We start from the raw sequence: 18,625 nt of genomic DNA on the forward strand, positions 1-18,625 counted from the left end.
CAAGTATACTTCAATATAATATTTTTTTAAAAGGAAAGCAAAGGAGGAAGGGGAAACAAAGAAGTTCAGGAAAGGAAGCACTCCCAAGAGCAACCTGGCCCCAGTGGAAGATGAGACTGATGTATAAATGTTCCCACCTCCCTTCTTTTGGCAGACAATTCTTGAAGGGAATCCAAACTAAGACAGCTATCCTCTAGTGAAACCCATTCATTTTAATGATGAGGAAACATCTTGTAAAAATTACAAGATTTAGTTACAACAGAAACTAGATCTCAGATCTCCTGGATCTCAGAATGGGGCATTTTATTTTACTGCCTACGGCCCCATCAAATGTTGAATAGTATGAGACAGTGAATGCTACTTTATGGTAGAACAGACCTTCAGGGCAACTGGCACTCAGAAGGGGCTGCCATCAGTGAGCACTGGTGCAAGCAAGGAAGGCTTCATGGAACAGAGAAATTAAGTTGGGCCTTAAATAATTGCACAGGCATGTGTGGGACGGTTCAAGAAGAGGAAAAGATGAATGATAAAGTTATAAAGTCAAAATGTGTGCATTCTGAGGATATTTTGTAGCTTTAGCCTCAAAAATCACATTGAGGTGTAGAGGAAATGTTGAATAGGTAAGATTGTGCCAGATTATAAAACTCTGCAAGGCAAGCAAAGGAATTTAAAGATCAGCTAATAGAATCCTTTAGTTTCACACATGAAATGTTAAGACATCTGCCCACTACACTTAACTAGGAATAGGTAAAGGTAGAGACTGATCCAGAACCCCTGTCTCTACACTTTGAATCCTGCAGCTCTTCCTTCACTCCATCAAAGTTAGCTTGACACATCCCAAAAGCTAAGGACACTCTTTGTTTCCTCTATAATGTGAACTCATGGGATAATCCAAACCCCTAAGCCTAGTTTATTAGATTCTTTGTCAACTGGACACTGTTTATCCTTCTTGCCTTAGCAAACTGACTCAGCCCAAACCCTATATTCCCAAAGTAGTCCTCATGGGCACTTAACACACTCAGAAAAAGTTCCTTCCTCCCTTGTGGTTGTGTCATTCTGTTCTGTCATCCTCCTTCTTGCTTGGATTTATTAAATAAACTTCAGCTTATTCACCCTCATTGACTGAGAACTATGACCAGGGCTCCTAGATTCTTTTTAGTTTCAGGCTTATTGAGATCTTAAACAACCTTAATACCCATGGAGAAAACTTTATAATGCCATGACCTCAGATCTTCATGGCCTCCTGGATTTCAACTATCTTCTACCCACTTCAGCCCCAGCCTGGACCATGTCATCAACCAGAACTCCATAATTCTGAAATCTTAAATGACAAACTCATATTCTTCCTTCTCTTTCAGTCTTCATGTACTCATTTATTCATTCAACAACCTACATGTGCATTGAGTGGACACTGCAGAAACAATATTGTAATAACAGAAGCTTAGCTTGGTGTTCTGTGATGATCTAGAGGGGTGGGATTGGGGGTGGGGTGAGAGAGAGGCTCAAGAGAGACGGGATACACACACACACGGCTGATTTACAATATTGTACAGCAGAAACTAACACAACATTGTAAAGTAATTATATTCCTACAAAAAATCTAAATAAGAAAAAAAGGATTGCATTGTGGAATTTAGGTTAGTGAGGGAAGGAAGCAAAACCACGGAGTAGCTATCTACTTTAAACATGGTAGTGTGTACATGTCAATGCTACTTTCTCAATTTGTCTCCCCCTCCTTCTCTCCCTGTGTCCACAAGTCCATTCTCTACCTCTGCACCTCTCTTCCTGCTCTACAAGTAGGTTCATAGTACCATCTTTCTAGATTCCATATATATGCATTAATAGACAATATTTTTCTCTTTCTGGCTTACTTCACACAGTATGACAGGCTCTAGGTTCATCCACATCACTTCCTCTGACTCAATTTTGTTCCTTTTTATGGCTGAACAATACAATCTTTTAACTACCCTCTTTCTGGAGCTTTCAATATACTAGTCCCCTAGTATATTTCTCCCGTAGCCACTCTGCAAACTCTAGAGTTCAGATAAACTCAAATATCATCCTTCTCTGATCCTATGATCAGAGGATCTCCGGATTTTCTAGCCATCCTGGGAGGGCTAGAAAAAAGAAAGCGAAAGTGAAAGTCGCTTAGTTGTGTCTGACTCTTTGCAATCCCATAGACTAAACAGTCCATAGAATTCTCCAGGCCAGAACACTGGAGTGGGTAGCCATTCCCTTCTCGAGGGGATCTTCCCAACCCAGGGATCAAACCCAGGTCTCCCACATTGCAGGCAGATTCTTTACCAGCTGAGCCACCAGGGAAGCCCTCTAGAGAAAAACCACATAAATATGCAGAATGATTGCACTGTACTCTGCCTCTGATCTCTGCTGTGTTCCCATTCATATGACCTTTAAGCTACTCAGATCCTCTCTGGTTCAAAAAGTATTTTGGTAATTCACAGTTTGACTAATGCTGCCATCACATACAGGCCAAATCCTAACAACTCACGCAAACTTTGTCTTCTACTACCTCTTTGGAGCATTTAGACACTTGGGACTTCTTCCATCTTCTTTAAATTCTCTTTTAATTTTATTTCAATGATACCACTCTCTGATGGTTCTCTGACTACGTACTTCACCATTCCACCTTAATATTCTCTTGAGTCTTTACTCTGCTGCTGCTGCTGCTGCTGCCCAGTAGCTTCAGTCGTGTCCGACTCTGTGCAACCCCATAGTCGGCAGCCCACCAGGCTCCTCTGTCCCTGGGATTCTCCAGGCAAGAACACTGGAGTGGGATGCCGTGTCCTACTCTTCTAGCCATTCTTAAAATATTGGTATATTTCACAGTTACATCCTTGACCCTCTTTTCTTCTCCTCTGACATACCACCAGAGAGACTTCATCTACTATTATAGCTGAATGACTACAAATTAAGATCTTCAACCAAAGCATTGTCCTGAATTCTATTTCAACAGCTACGTTATCTCTGCCTGACTCAACATGTGTGAAACTAAACTTAACTATCCTTATTATTTCTCCTCAATCCAATATCAGCTATTTTCCCTCTCATATCCACTCTCTTTGGATCTGCAATCACCAGCTGCCTGACCAACAAAGACAAATATAAAAATCATTGTTTATTTCTCTCTTTCCCTCACTCTCACATTTAATGATAAACAAACCCTATTTATTTGTTGGGGAAATTAAATAAATAGTCTTGTTTAGGCTTCAGAGACAAAGTAGAACAGGCCTCTGACCTTGCTTTTAACCTGCCTGGGCACTGTCCTGACTGCAAGTGACTGTCAGTGAGTGACTGCCCGCTGTGAGTGCAAGACTAAGATGGGGGAGAAATCTTGAGATTGTTGGGGCTCCTGGAGGGGGTCTGGCCAACCAAGCCCCAGGCTTAACTACATTCCAAGTTTTACACAACAAAATAAACAACATTAACATGAAACCAGAGCTGTAATTTGATCACAGATTGATGATGACATCAGTTTGCAACAATCCTGGGATTATAAACGGAACCAGAGCTGCAATCTTTGAAGTCTCACCCACAGAGCTGACATGCTGCCTGGGACCATTTCCCAACTGGGACTCCAGATATGCTGTGACGCAGGACTTCCCAGCACTGATTAATTCTGGATGTTGGTCAAAACCTAATTTGGTGATGTATTCTCTGCTCTTTCTAGCTCTCTTTTCTTTTAATGTTAGTATGTTGAAAGTAAGCTAGATAATTCTCTAATAAATATCTGTTTTATTCATATATAATGAGTGGCTTATTTTGTTAAACCCTTTGAACCTGAGACAAAAGTTAAAACTTTTGGCAAAATATTATTCTACACCCAAAACATTTCTTCTTCTCCATTTCCTCAAAGATGATTATGCCACTCATACCAAATAGCACAACCAAACACACACACACCACACAAATACAAGCCAAGTTTCACCACTTCCCTCCAGAGAAGTTTCCAGCACCTCCTTGATATTCCTAGCAGGGTAGGGACTAAACTCACCCACCCCCAGTTCACCTCCCTTAGCCCAAGCTGTTCTTCCTCATGCTTTCTGCCGTCAGCCAGGCATAGTAAAATATCAGGTACCAGGCATCCTGTACCCCACCACTCAGCCCTCTGTTAAAAGATAATTCCAGAACTGCTCTGCCCTGGCTCTTAATCACTTTCTCAGGGAAGATCCCCTCTGGTTCAACACCACTTCTACCTATATTCTCTCTATTTAAAAACAAAAAGCCTCTAATACTAGTTATCTATGCCAATACCTTTATCTTTGTTGGGCTTCCCAGGTGGCGCTAGTGGTAAAGAACATGCCTGCCAACGCAGGAGATGTAAGAGATGCAGGTTTGATCCCTAGGTGAGAAGATCCCCAGGAGGAGTGCATGGAAACCCACACCAATATTTTTGCCTGGAGAATCCTATGGACAGAAGAGCCTGGCGAGCTACAGTCCATAGAGTCTCAAAGAGTCAGACACAACTGAAGCGACTTAGCAACACACCTTAGTCACACAGAATTATTGGATATTACCTCCAAATTCAGGCTATTTTATATCTCCATAGCTTTTCTCAGTTTGTTCTATTATCTGGAATGTCTATTCCTTCTTTTTTCTACACCCATTTTTTTTTTCAGGACTCATAGAGTGTAATCTCTTCAGTTAATCTTCCCTGATAGCTCAGTTGGCAAAGAATCCACTTGCAAAGCAGGAAACCCCAGTTAGATACCTGTGTCAGGAGATCAAACCAGTCCATCCTAAAGGAAATCAGTCCTGAATATCCGTTGGTAGGACTGATGCTGAAGCTGAAACTCCAATACTTCGGGCACCTGATGCGAAGAGCTGACTCATTTGAAAAGACCCTGATGCTGGGAAAGTTTGAGGGCAGGAAGAGAAGGGGACGACAGAGGATGAGATGGTTGGATGGCATCACCTACTCAATGAACATGGGTTTGGGTAGACTCCAGGAGTTGATGATGGACAGGGAGGCCTGGCATGCGGCCGTTCATGGGGTCGCAAAGAGTCGGACATGACTGAGTGACTCAACTGAACTGAACTGCGGCTATTGTCTCCTCTGGAAACCTTCCTTAAATTGTCCCACTCCTTGTGAATTAGGCGACATTCTTCTTTTTCTTCTTTCTCAAGTACCCAATTCTGTCTCTCCTACAATACATACTACACACAGGAAGTGTCTGTTTGCTTGCCTAGCTCATGCATTAGACTATGGGATTGATAAGAACAGGAACTGTGTATTTTACCCCCAGAACCTAGTAGCATGCATAGAGGTATAGAGTACTTTGTACACAATAAATGATCACCACCAGAAGAAATGCTGTCTGTTAAAAATACCATGAACATGGTGGCCACACAAATACTTCTTAATGATTTGATGGGGTCAAATGTGCCCTATTATGCTATGTGGAGTGAAAAGTAGTGTTAGTCACTCAGTCATGTCCGCCTCTTTGTGACCCCCATGGACTACAATCCACCAGGCTCCTCTGTCCATGGAATTCTCCAGGCAAGAATACTGGAGTGGGTTGTCATTTCCTTCTCCAGGGTATCTTCCCCACCCAGGGATCAAACCTGGGTCTCCCCCATTTCAGGCAGACTCTTTACCAACTGACCCATCAGGGAAGCTTATTTGGAAAAGATTAAATCAATTCCAGATTAATTTAAATGATGTCACCTATTACAGAAAAAAATTGGATGGTCAGCTGTATTTCATTTCAGTCTATAAGGGGAAGTTATATGTAGCCCATGGTATCAAGACCTCTTATGAGCAAGCTCATGTTTGGATATATTTGCAGCTCTACCCCATGGTTAAATTCAAAAAGTAACCAGAGAAGCCTAATTTAACATGAAGTAGAAAAAGTTTCATAGGAAACTCTTTCAATACCCAAAGCTATTTCTTTTTTTCTAGGCTTTTCAAAATTTTTTAACATTTATTGCTTTATTCTCTATTCTTCTCAATGCAAGTGAATTAAGACTATGAATGCTTGTCTTAATTTCCACACATGACTACAATGGAAACTGCAGAAAACAGCAAATTTTAGTTCATGTAATTTAAGGTCTGATTTCTAGCTGATGAAGAAGAATCCTTTCCTCAAAACAGCATGGAATCCTAAGATAATGGTTTAAAATATTTATTTATAATTGAGAAGGCAGACAGACTCTTAATCATGGCATGGCTTAATTATAGCAGCATAATTATAATTAGCACTGTTGTAATATATTACTAATTTGTAAGATGAATTACCTTCCTTCAGTTTTCAAAATAGAAGAAGTTATACATATTATCATATGAATACTTAGTTTAAATTATTTTTCTTCTGTATCTTGTCTACTAAACATCAAAAACTTTACTCTTTATATATTAATTTAATATCTCAAAGCTGAGAGTAGAAAAGCCAAAAATACCAACCTATTATCCATTTTAATTTGCACTATTCATTGGGCATCAACTTTCATTATCTATTCACCGATGTTTTTTATTTCAAATAGTTATTAATACTTGTTATCCTTGTCATTTATATATGAGCAGAAATCAGCATTACGGATTTATGCCTAAGGTAAGGTGAGGTGTAATGGGAGGGGCAGAGAAATGCCTTGGATATTATATTGGGTTCGCCAAAAAGTTAGTTCTAGTTTTTCCATAAGATGTTATGGAAAAACTCAAATGAACTTCTTAGCCATCCCAATACGAGTTAATGACTGAAAAGGTACTTCAGAGTTACTAATTCTTCAGAAGAAAGCATCATTTGGTGTAACAATGCCTTGCTTTTATTTTTAGGCTTAATGTTTAAAATTTATTTTCAAAGTGGCATAATTTTCTATGCTTTAGAAAAGAGACCATGAAAGCAAAATATCACTATTTTTAATGTCACTTACTACCATAGTTTTTTCTCTTTATTACTTACTGCCATAGTTTTTCTTCTTTATTACTTTGCCTTCACTGTAGAATGCATTCCAATAATAAGCTCTAGGCCTGACATACATTGTTGGAGAAAGAGAGCTATTTTAAATTCTTTTTTTAATATGATATTTAGCTACAAATCTTAAGCATTCTTTTCCTTTTAAAAAACAGAGCTTGGGGAAGAAGATTTGCCAATGTTGTATTAGAGAATGGAAAGGCCTTACAAAATAATGATTTATTTACAAATAAAGGTCAGGAAGCAACAGATAGAACTGGACATGGAACAACACACTGGTTCCAAATAGGAAAAGGAGTACGTCAAGGCTGTATATTGCCACCTGCTTATTTAACTTCTATGCAGAGTACATCATGAGAAACGCTGGGCTGGAAGAAGCACAAGCTGGAATCAAGATTGCCGGGAGAAATATCAATAACCTCAGATATGCAGATGACACCACCCTTATGGCAGAAAGTGAAGAGGAACTAAAAAGCCTCTTGATGAAAGTGAAAGTGGAGAGTGAAAAAGTTGGCTTAAAGCTCAACATTCAGAAAATGAAGATCATGGCATCTGGTCCCATCATTTCATGGGAAATAGATGGGGAAACAGTGGAAACAGTGTCAGACTTTAGTTTTGGGGGCTCCAAAATCACTGCAGATGGTGATTGCAGCTATGAAATTAAAAGACGCTTACTCCTGGGAAGGAAAGTTATGACCAACCTAGATAGCATATTCAAAAGCAGAGACATTACTTTGCCAACAAAGGTCTATCTAGTCACAGCTATGGTTTTTCCAGTGGTCATGTATGGATGTGAGAGTTGGACTGTGAAGAAGGCTGAGCGCCGAAGAATTGATGCTTTTGAACTGTGGTGTTGAAGAAGACTCCTGAGAGTCCCTTGGACTGCAAGGAGATCCAACCAGTCCATTCTGAAGGAGATCAGTCCTGGGTGTTCTTTGGAAGGACTGATGCTGAAGCTGAAACTCCAATACTTTGGCCACTTCATGCGAAGAGTTGACTCATTGGAAAAGACTCTGATGCTGGGAGGGATTGGGGGCAGGAGGCGAAGGGGACAACAGAGGATGAGATGGCTGGATGGCATCACCAACTTGATGGACAACAGTTTGAGTGAACTCTGGGAGTTGGTAATGGACAGGGAGGCCTGGCGTGCTACAATTCATGGGGTCACAAAGAGTCGGACATGACTTAGCAACTTAACTGAACTGAAAGGATTAAAACAATTTCAGGATTATCTATATTCAAGTATATCCAAGCAAAGTGGATCTAAGGAGCTTGAATTCGCCTGAAAGTTAACTCAGTCTTCCAACTTACTTTCAAATTGTAGAGATGAATCTATAATGGAAGAGTTTATACATTTAAACATTAAGAAATTAAGCATGTAAGTATGGGGCTATGAGTTTATGTTCTGAAAACAAAAATGTGATCACCTCATTCTGATGGAGTCTTCATTGCCAGTGTGCCTCACTTCAGAGCTCTGCTCATCAGCTTCAGATCAGCTCTGCAGATAAACCTGATGTAAAGGCTCATCACAGATATCTCTCAGATTAGCATTAATGAGATATTTGCCTCTGCTAGGAATTCAAGAATCCAATTCCCATGACTCAGTGCAGAAATAATTTACTACATGTAGGGCCCTGGAGAATCAAAGGGGAAAAAAAATGATTAAGAAATGCCATTTGAAATTAATTACAGAAATTATAAAATTAATAGAGATGAACCCAATTAGTTTCTCTGATTTTTTCCTAGAGTAATATACCATGATCTAGCCTAATTCTTCTGCATATTCTCATCATACCCATTATTTATTATAAAAAAAATGTCATTGCATCTTGAGGTACACATATCAATTAAATATTTTCATTTGAAAATGAAATGTATATTACTATTGGTCTTTTACTTATTCTCCTCCTAGACAATCTCAGGGCTTCTTGACAGTACCACTCTGAGCATCAGTTATAACAATAGAAGTTTAGCTTACAAGTGTAAGGGGAGAACATCACTTAAAGCTGAGATAATCATATCACTGACCTTGAGCTGCTCCTAAAAAAAATGAATTGGCTTACTGAGGCAGTCAAGTAGAAAGCAAAAATCATCATTTTCTAAAGGTTTTCTAGGTAGAAATCTTTAGGGACAATCTTTTGTCAGTGTGTCTCTTGAATAAATGTCTTAATTCATTATGATTAATGATTTTTAAAACCCTGGGGCACCAAGTTTCTTATACATTGTATTATATGAACCTCGTAAGTGGGGATGTTCTTTGAATGAACACCTTAATCTAGACACAAACCACATCAAAACTGTAACAGATAATTATGCATTATGTCACTCTGTTAGTATGAATGACATTTCCAGGTGAGGGCCCTCATTCATTTAAATAGAGATGTCAATTTCTCACCCAAAATATATACCACATTACAAAGAGAATTTTCTTTGACAACAAATGACACTCCATTCTTCCTGTTTCCACAACTGAAGTGACTATGTCCCTCAGAAAGCCCACTAATGATTCATTTTTGTCAAACTCAGATTCAAATCATATCATTTTAAAACCTCTTTAATTCTTAACTGCTAGTGACTAGAAAATATGAGGTTGAAGAAATGAATATGAATGCATATTGAATGTCAAATTCTGCATATTCTTAAAGGTAGTAAAGTTCAAGTTCCAACATCCAATGCAAATTATATGCAATTTGATGGATTGCTATTATCTAAAGTGGATAGGACAAAGTCTTCTGTCTTTAATCAAAAGCAGGATTAATCACAAATTTTTGCCATGAAACTGGAAGAAAAGCTGTATTAAAATATCAGTCTTTCTCTGTGGGATGAGGAGAATGAGAACCTAAAACTTTCTTCAGACCCACAGTCTTCAAAGAGATGCCAACGGTGACCACACTATGGTGGACAATTTGGTCTATGACTTTAAGTCTCATTTACTCTCCAGGTCAACTTATTTTAGGTCCACAAGCACTGAGGAAAGCAGACATGCCTCATGCTTCTGGGTTCTCCTTAACTATGTCAGCAATATATGACTCAAACTCTAGGAGTGACTTACTGTCCTATGCTTTAAGATAAAGTCATATCAAGCAACCAAAACTAGTCAGGCACCAAAGCATTACCCCACTGACACTACTGCCTTAAAAGATTTGTTCCAAAAGCATGCACTACCTTTATTTTTGTATTAATTTTTGTTGGAGTATAATTGCCTTACAATGTTATCTTAGTTTCTGCTGTACAGCAAAGTGAATCAATTATACATATACCTACATTCATTCTTTTTCAGACTTCCTGCCATTTAGATCACCACAGAGCATCAAGTGGAGCTCCCTGTGCTATACAGTAGATCCTCACTAGTCATCTATTTTCTATATAGTAGTGTGTATATGTCAGTCCCAATCTCCTAGTTCATCCCACTCTTCCCATCCCCCCTTGGTAACCATAAGTTTGTTTTCTACATCTGCAACTCTATTTATGCTTTGCAAATAAGTTCATCTGTACTATTTTTCTAGATTCTACATATAAGCAATGTTATACAATATTTATCTTTTTCTTTGACTTATTTCACTCTGTATGACAAGCTCTAGGTACATCCATGTCATTAATGGCATAATTTCATTCCTTTTTATGGCTGAGTAATAGTCCATTTTATATATGTACCATATCTTCTTTATCCATTCCTCTGTTGATGGACATTTAGGTTGCTTCCATGTCCTGGCTTTTGTAAACCGTGCTGCAATGAAGATCGGGGTACACGCATCTTTTCAAGTTATGGTTTTCTCTGGATATATTCCCAGGAGTGAGATTGCTGTGTCATTTGGTAGCTCTACTTTTAGTTTTTTTAAGGAACCTCCATATAGTTCTCCATAGTGGCTGTACCAATTTATATTCCCATCAAGACTATAGGATGGTTTCCTTTTTTCCACATCCTCTCTAGCATTTATTGTTTATAGATTTTTTGATAATGACCATTCTAACTGGTATGAGGTGATACTTTATTGTAGTTTTGATTAGCATTTCTCTAATAATTAGTGATGTTGAGCATCTTTTCATGTTTTTTTGGTCAACTGTACGTCTCTTTGGATAAATGTTTATTTAGGTCCTCTGCCCAGTTTCTGATTTATTGTTGTTGTTGTTGTTCAGTCGCTAATATGTGTCCAACTCTTCATGACCCCACAGACTGCAGCACACCAGGCTTTCCTGTCCTCCACTATCTCCTGGAGTTTGTCTCTTGTTTCAGTGATGCCATCCAACCATCTCGTCTCCTATTGCACCTTTCTCCTCAGTCTTTCCCAGCATCAGGGTCTTTTCCAGTGAGCCGGTTCTTCACACCAGGTAGACAAAGGACTGGAACTTCAGCTTCAGCACCAGTCCTTCCAGTGAATGTCCAGGGTTGATTTCTTTTAGGATTGACTGATTTTATCTCCTTGCTGTCCAAGGGACTCTCAAGAGTCTTCTTCAGGACCACACTTCCAAAGCATCAATTCTTCAGTGCTCAGCCTTCTTTATGGTCCAACTCTCATATCCATACATGACTACTGGAAAAACCATAGCTTTGATTAGACAAACTTTCGTCAGCAAAGTGATATCTCTGCTTTTCAATACACTGTCTGAGTTTGCAATAGCTTTTCTTTCAAGGAGCAAGCATCTTATAATTTCATGGCTACAAGCACTGTCCACAGTGATTTTGGAGCCCAAGAAAATAAAATCTGCCACTGTTTCCATTTTTTCCCCATATATTCACCATGAGGTGATGGGATGAGATGCCATGATCTTAGTTTTCTGAATTTTGAGTTTTAGGCCAGCTATTTCATAGTCAACAAAAGAGTTCAAAATGCAGTAGTTGGGTTCAATCTCAAAAACAACAGAATGATCTCTATTTGTTTCCAAGGCAAATCATTCAACATTACAGTAACCCAAGTCTATGCCCCAACCACTAATGCCAAAGAAGCTGAAGTCAAATGGTTCTATGAAGACCTACAAGCCCTTCTAAAACTAACATGAAAAAAAGATGTCCTTTTCATCATAGGGCAATGGAATGCAAAAGTAGGAAGTCAAGAGATACCTGGAATAACAGGCAAGTTTGGCTTTGGAGTACAAAATGAAGAAGGGCAAAGGCTAACAGAGTTTTTTCCAAGAGAATGCACTAGTCATAGCAAACACCTTCTTCCAACAACACAAGTGATGACTCTACACATGGACATCACCAGGTGGTCAATATCAAAATCAAACTGATTATATTCCTTGTAACTGAAGATGGAGAAGCTCTATACAGTCAGCAAAAACAAGATTGGGAGCTGACTGTGCCTCAGATCATGAGTTCCTTACTGCAAAATTCAGACTTAAATTGAAGAAAGTAGGGATAATCATTAGGCTATTCAGTTCAGTTCAGTTCAGTCGCTCAGTCGTGTCCAACTCTGCGACCCCGTGAATCGCAGCACGCCAGGCCTCCCTGTCCATCACCAACTCCCGGAGTTCACTCAGACTCATGTCCATCAAGTTGGTGATGCCATCCAGCCATCTCATCCTCTGTCATCCCCTTCTCCTCCTGCCCTCAATCTCTCCCAGCATCAGAGTCTTTTCCAATGAGTCAACTCTTTGCATGAGGTAGCCAAAGTATTGGAGTTTCAGCTTCAGCATCAGTCATTCCAAAGAACACCCAGGACTGATCTCCTTCAGAATGGACTGGTTGGATCTCCTTGCAAGCCAAGGGACTCTCAAGAGTCTTCTCCAACACCGCAGTTCAAAAGCATCAATTCTTCGGCGCTCAGCTTTCTTCACAGTCCAACTCTCACATCCATACATGGCCACTGGAAAAACCATAGCCTTGACTAGATAGACCTTTGTTGGCAAAGTAATGTCTCTGCTTTCAGGTACAGCCTAAATCAAATCCCTATAATTACACAGTAGAAGTTGAGAATAGATTCAAGGGATTAGATCTGATAAGAGTGCCTGGAGAACTATGGATGGAGGTTTGTAACACTGTACAGGAGAGAATGACCAAAACCATCCCAAAGAAAAAGAAATGCAAAAAGGCAAAATGGTTATCTGAGGAGGCTTTACAAATAGGTTTTGATTAGGTTGGTTTTTTTAATATATTGAGCTGCATGAGCTTTTTTGTGTATTTTGGAGATTAATTCTTTGGCAGTTGCTTCATTTGCAAATATTTTCTCCCATTCTGAGGGTTGTGTTTTCATTTTGTTTATGGTTTCCTTTGCTTGCAAAAGCTTTTAAGTTTAATTAGGTCCCATTTATTTATTTTTGTTTTTATTTGCATTATTCTCAGTAGTGGAATGAAAAATATCTTGCAGTGGTTTATGTCAGAGTGTTCTGCCTATGTTTTCCTCTTAGAGCTTATTGTATCTGGTCTTACATTTAGGCCTCTAATTTACCTTGAATTTATTTTTGTGTATGGTGTTAGGGAGTGTTCTAATTTCATTCTTTCACATATAGCTGTTCAGTTTTCCCACCACCACTTGGTTGAAGAAACTGTCTCTTCTTCATTGCATATTCTTGCCTCCTTTGTCATAGTTTAGGTGGTCATGGGTGTGTGGGTTTTTTTCTGAGCTTTCTATCCTGTTCCATTGATCAAATATATTTCTCTTTTTGTGCCAGTACCATACTCTTTTGATGACTGTAGCTTTGCAATATAGTTTGAAGTCAGGGAGCCTGATTCCTCCAGCTCCATTTTTCTTTCTCAAGATTGTTTAGGCTATTTGGGGCCTTTTATGTTTTCATACAAATTTTGAAACTTTTTGTTTTAGCTCTATGAAAAATGCCATTGGTAATTTGATAGGGATTGTACTGAATCTGTAGATTGCTTTGGTTAGGATAGTCATTTTGACAACACTGATTCTTCCTATCCAGGAACATGGTATATCTCTCCATCTGTTTATTTCATCTTTGATTTCTTTCATCAATATCATGGTTTTCTAAGTACAGCAGGTCTTTTGCTTCCTTAGGTAGATTTATTCCCAGGTATTTTTTTCTTTTTGATGCGATGGTTAAATGGGATGGTTTCCTTAATCTCTCTTTCTGATTTTTTGTTGTTAGCAAAAGCATACACTAACTTTAGAGAAAAAGGATGTGTCCCACTTAGGTCGAAATTGGTATGATGTGTATATCAGATGATCATGAAGCCTTCAGAAGTTATCAAAATTGAAAAATAGAAACAAGGGATGTTTTAAAGGGAATAAAACCCTCATTCCACCAATCTCCTTCCCTTAACAAACCTAAATAATGCTAGCTAGTGAAACAATAACACAATTTTGATGAGTCAAGTAATTTAAATAGAAATTACCTCTTCCCTGAAGTTTGTGTATTTCATTATAGATACAGAATGCATCAGTTCAATTATTTTTATTCTTCCAGAGTGAAATAATGAATGTAATTTTATGTGTTTACATGTTTAAGATAGCTTTTAAAATGCCACAAGAGGACTTTATCCATGGAAAATGAAATTGTTTCACAGAATACATTGGATGGTCATTAGTTTCTTTTTCCTATATATTTTTTTCCATGTCAAGCTTACTTGATAATGTAGTTCGGCTCTTGGTAATGCAAAATTTCTTTGATGTCAATATAAAAAAAAGACAGAAATTAATTCACTGGGAAAAGAAATGAATACATAGACATATGATCTTTAGGGTGTTGATCAGTCAGTTCAGTTCAGTCACTCAGTCGTTTCCAACTCTGCCACCCCATGAATCGCAGCACGCCAGGCCTCCCTGTCCATCACCAACTCCCAGAGTTCACTCAGACTCACATCCATTGAGTCAGTGATGCCATCCAGCCATCTCATCCTCAGTCATCCCCTTCTCCTTCTGCACCCAATCCCTCCCAGCATCAGAGTCTTTTCCAATGAGTCAGCTCTTCGCATGAGGTGGCCAAAGTACTGGAGTTTCAGCTTTAGCATCATTCCCTCTAAAGAAATCCCAGGGCTGATCTCCTTCAGAATGGACTGGTTGGATCTCCTTGCAGTCCAAGGGACTCTCAGGAGTCTTCTCCAACACCACAGTTCAAAAGCATCAATTCTTCGGCTCTCAGCTTTCTTCACAGTCCAACTCTCACATCCATACATGACCACTGGAAAAATCATAGCCTTGACTAGACGGACCTTGGTTGGCAAAGTAATGTCTCTGCTCTTCAATATGCTATATAGGTTGGTCATAACTTTTCTTCCAAGGAGTAAGCGTCTTCTAATTTCATGGCTGCAATCACCATCTGCAGTGATTTTGGAGCCCAAAAAAATAAAGTCTGACACTGTTTCCACTATTTCCCCATCTATTCCCCATGAAGTGATGGGACCAGATGCCATGATCTTCGTTTTCTGAATGTTGAGCTTTAAGCCAACTTTTTCACTCTCCTCTTTCACTTTCATCAAGAGGCTTTTTAGTTCCTCTTCACTTTCCGCTATAAGTGTTATTGTTATTTCTCCTGGGAATCTTGATTCCAGCTTGTGCTTCTTCCAGCCCAGCGTTGATAGGTGGTCATAAATCATTCTAGAAGATTAAAACAGTACAACTCCCAGTAAAAAATCTGCAACATTTCCTTCAGCACAAGGTCTGCGACAGATGAAAAATCCATCCTATTCCTGCTATTGTTAATGAAAGGAATGAACTATACCTTTGAAATCTTTATAGCTAAACTTCTAATGACTGATTTTCTGTACTATACATAAAGAGAAAATGTATAGTGGAGCCTTGGGAATAGACAACCTTGAGAAGTTTATTCATTAAAGGTCCATGCTAAATAAATGTCTCTCCTTTTGTGTAAAAACCTGTATAGCAAAAATGTTCATGTTAATAAAATAATATAATCCACATACAATACAGATGTAAAGGACAGTTACTTTATGTATTTTTCTAGCTGATAAAAGATACAAATGGAGGATTATCATTCTTGAATTTGTTAGCTATTGCTAGGTTAAAAAACAAAAACTCAATGACTTATAACAGTAGTCATTTATTATTATAGTTCACATGTCTGTGAGTCTCCTAGAAGTCAGCTCATTCAGCTGGGCTCACCTACACATCTGCTGTGCAACTGGAGGTTGTCTATGGATTCTGCTTTAGGTTGACATTGTTTAAGGCAAATTAATTAGGGCAACTCTGTTCCAATTGTCTCTCCTCCTCCAAGAACCAGTAAGTGAGTCTGGGCATGTTCTTCTCATGGTGGTGGCAAAATTACTAGAGAACAACTGAAATTCTCAAGCACTTTTCCAATCCCTTGCTTATATCATGATTTCTAGTGTCCCACTGACCAAAGCAAGTAATATGTCCAAACACAGATTCAATGGAAAGAGAAATATATTGATATCTGTTGCTTGATGGAAGAAGTGATAAACTCAAGTGGCAAAAGGTATGGCTAAAAAGGAAAGATAAAGAATGAGAGTCATTAAAGCAACCTACCACATAATTGATAAAAGCCATGAACAACAAATAGGATTAATATGAAATATACAAAGCAAACTAAGAAACATTTAGAAAATTGTGGAAATAACACAAATTTCTTTTTTGCCTGATTATAAAAGCCACACCAAGACTTACAACCTCCAGAGTATATACTCCTCATTACACTACTCCAGAGAGTAACCAACAACCCCTGGAATGTAAATTCTGATTAGGGCACCTCTGATGTTAACTAACAGCCCCTTAGCTATAAAATAAAATTAACTTAAACACACCATGTACCTCATACTGTTCGTACAGAAATATTTTAAGGTCAATTACAGGCCACACAAGACATAAGGAACAATCTTTAAAATACAGTCTGGTAGAATAATTATATAATATTCAATAAATCCCTCCTAATGCTGCTTTTTTTCATCTTTCAACACTCATATTCTCAGTTCTTAAGACTAGCTCTTATGCTCTTTCTATGATTATATTTATTTTGTTCATTTCACAAACCCTTTGAAATGCTGATTATAAGTGCCATTTTCATTTCTTCAGTGCCCCCTCAGTTTCTTAAAATCTTGCTTCTACAGTCTGAAACTGATACCTAACATCCATTTTTAATTCTCAAACAGAAATTTCTCTGCAGCAATTGATATTGCCTATTGCCATTTCTTTTCCATCACTATCTCCTAACCTGCTCTAATGGTTCTTAAACTAGCTCCTCTATTTTTACCTTCCATTCACCTGTATGCCTATACATTTGTACAGACCTTGGCGTCTTTGCATCTCTTTGAGTGAGACTTTTTCTCCAAATTCACTTCCACGGAGAGTTCATCTTTCTCCTCAAAGCTTCAGCTGTCACCACAATATTGACAACCACTAAACTTGTTTTCCCACACTGACTGCAATTAAACTTCAATGCCATGTCTCCAAAACATCTTCTTTTCTCTTGAATTCTTACCACCAAATTACCTACCATCCAGTGCTTTGTTGTCCTTTCCAACTGTGCCAGTTCACATTGCTCTTTACTGTTTTAAGAGTTTTTCTCCTTCTCTGTCAATGAAGCCATTTGACAAATACTTGCTGAATACTCACCGCATGTCAAGTACTGCTCAAGAAGCTAGAGATACAGCAGTCACAATTAATAAGATCAATTAGATAGACAACTTCTCAGGTTTGAGATTGTCCAGTCTCTACGTTTCTTTCAAAGTTACTTCTCATATGCAGAAAGCTACCTTATTCTAATTCCATACCCTAGTGGTTTTTTAAACTCATTCCCATTTTTCTTTGTATATAATCTGTGCCTTTCATCTGGTCCTTGAGTTGCATGATTTTTATAGCTGAGGCACACATATATAGTCCATTTGTACATGTATACATATTTAATGTATATATTATATAACATAAAATGTATAAAGGCATATGGAAAATTTTCCAACTGTTTTGTAAGCTCCTTAAGAGGTGACATGTTTCTAGCTGATGTTCCTAGCACACAATAAGAACATTAAAATATTTAAGGAATGATTATTGAGAGGAAATATCCATTTGTGTATAAATGTAACAGAGGAAAAATGTCAACTTAATTCTCTATGAAAATAATAATAATAGGCAATCCTTATTAAATACTTATATGTGCCAAGCATCACTGTAAGTGCTTTACATACACTTAATCCTCAAAAAAATAATCCTATGAGAGAGATACTATTATTATCCCCATACTTAATATGATAAAACTGAGAAAGAGAAAAGTTAAACAACTCTTCAAAGCCAGTAAATGGTAAAGTCAGATTCAAATCCAAACCAATTTAATTCTGAATTCAGTACTTTCATCTACTCTGTTAAACTGTCTTTCAAGATTTCTACCAAGAAGTCTAAGATTTCTTGGTACCAAGAAGTACCAAGATTTCAAGAAGTCTATCAATTTAGATTTTTGGCATTATCAAATCCTTCTGTCCTGATAACCTGTGTGTGTGTGTGTGTGTGTGTGTGTGTGTGTGTGTGTGTGTGTTTGTTCAGTCACCTCAGTTATGTCCGACTTTTTGCAACCCTATGGACTGTAGCCTGCCAGGCTCCTCTGTCCATAGGGATTCTCCAGGCAAGAATACTGAGGTGGGTTGCCATGCCCTCCTCCAGGGGAGCTTCCCAATCCAGGGATCGAACCTAAGTCTCTTATGTCTCCTGCATTGACAGGCAGGTTCCTTACCACTAGCATCACCTAGGATAACCTTTGTAAGTGTCTGCATACTAACGTCAGAATGTAAGCTCTGTCAACAGAAGAGAAAATCCCTAATAAGTTCATGAATT

The 18,625-nt window shown here is 38.4% G+C and overlaps 1 long non-coding RNA gene across 1 annotated transcript; it reads right to left on the reverse strand.

Annotated features, from left to right (window-relative positions):
* Positions 1-10,596: 10,596 nt before the first annotated feature.
* LOC120853145 lies at positions 10,597-18,302 on the reverse strand. Its single transcript, XR_005718723.1, has 3 exons — positions 18,284-18,302; positions 17,988-17,993; positions 10,597-10,749 (listed from the first exon to the last, which is right to left on the reverse strand). It is a non-coding gene; the product is annotated as an uncharacterized LOC120853145 (long non-coding RNA).
* Between the last annotated feature and the right edge of the window lie 323 nt (positions 18,303-18,625).

This window comes from Oryx dammah, unplaced genomic scaffold, assembly GCF_014754425.2.
Source record: "Oryx dammah isolate SB20612 unplaced genomic scaffold, SCBI_Odam_1.1 HiC_scaffold_26, whole genome shotgun sequence".
Classification (NCBI taxonomy): domain Eukaryota; kingdom Metazoa; phylum Chordata; class Mammalia; order Artiodactyla; family Bovidae; genus Oryx; species Oryx dammah.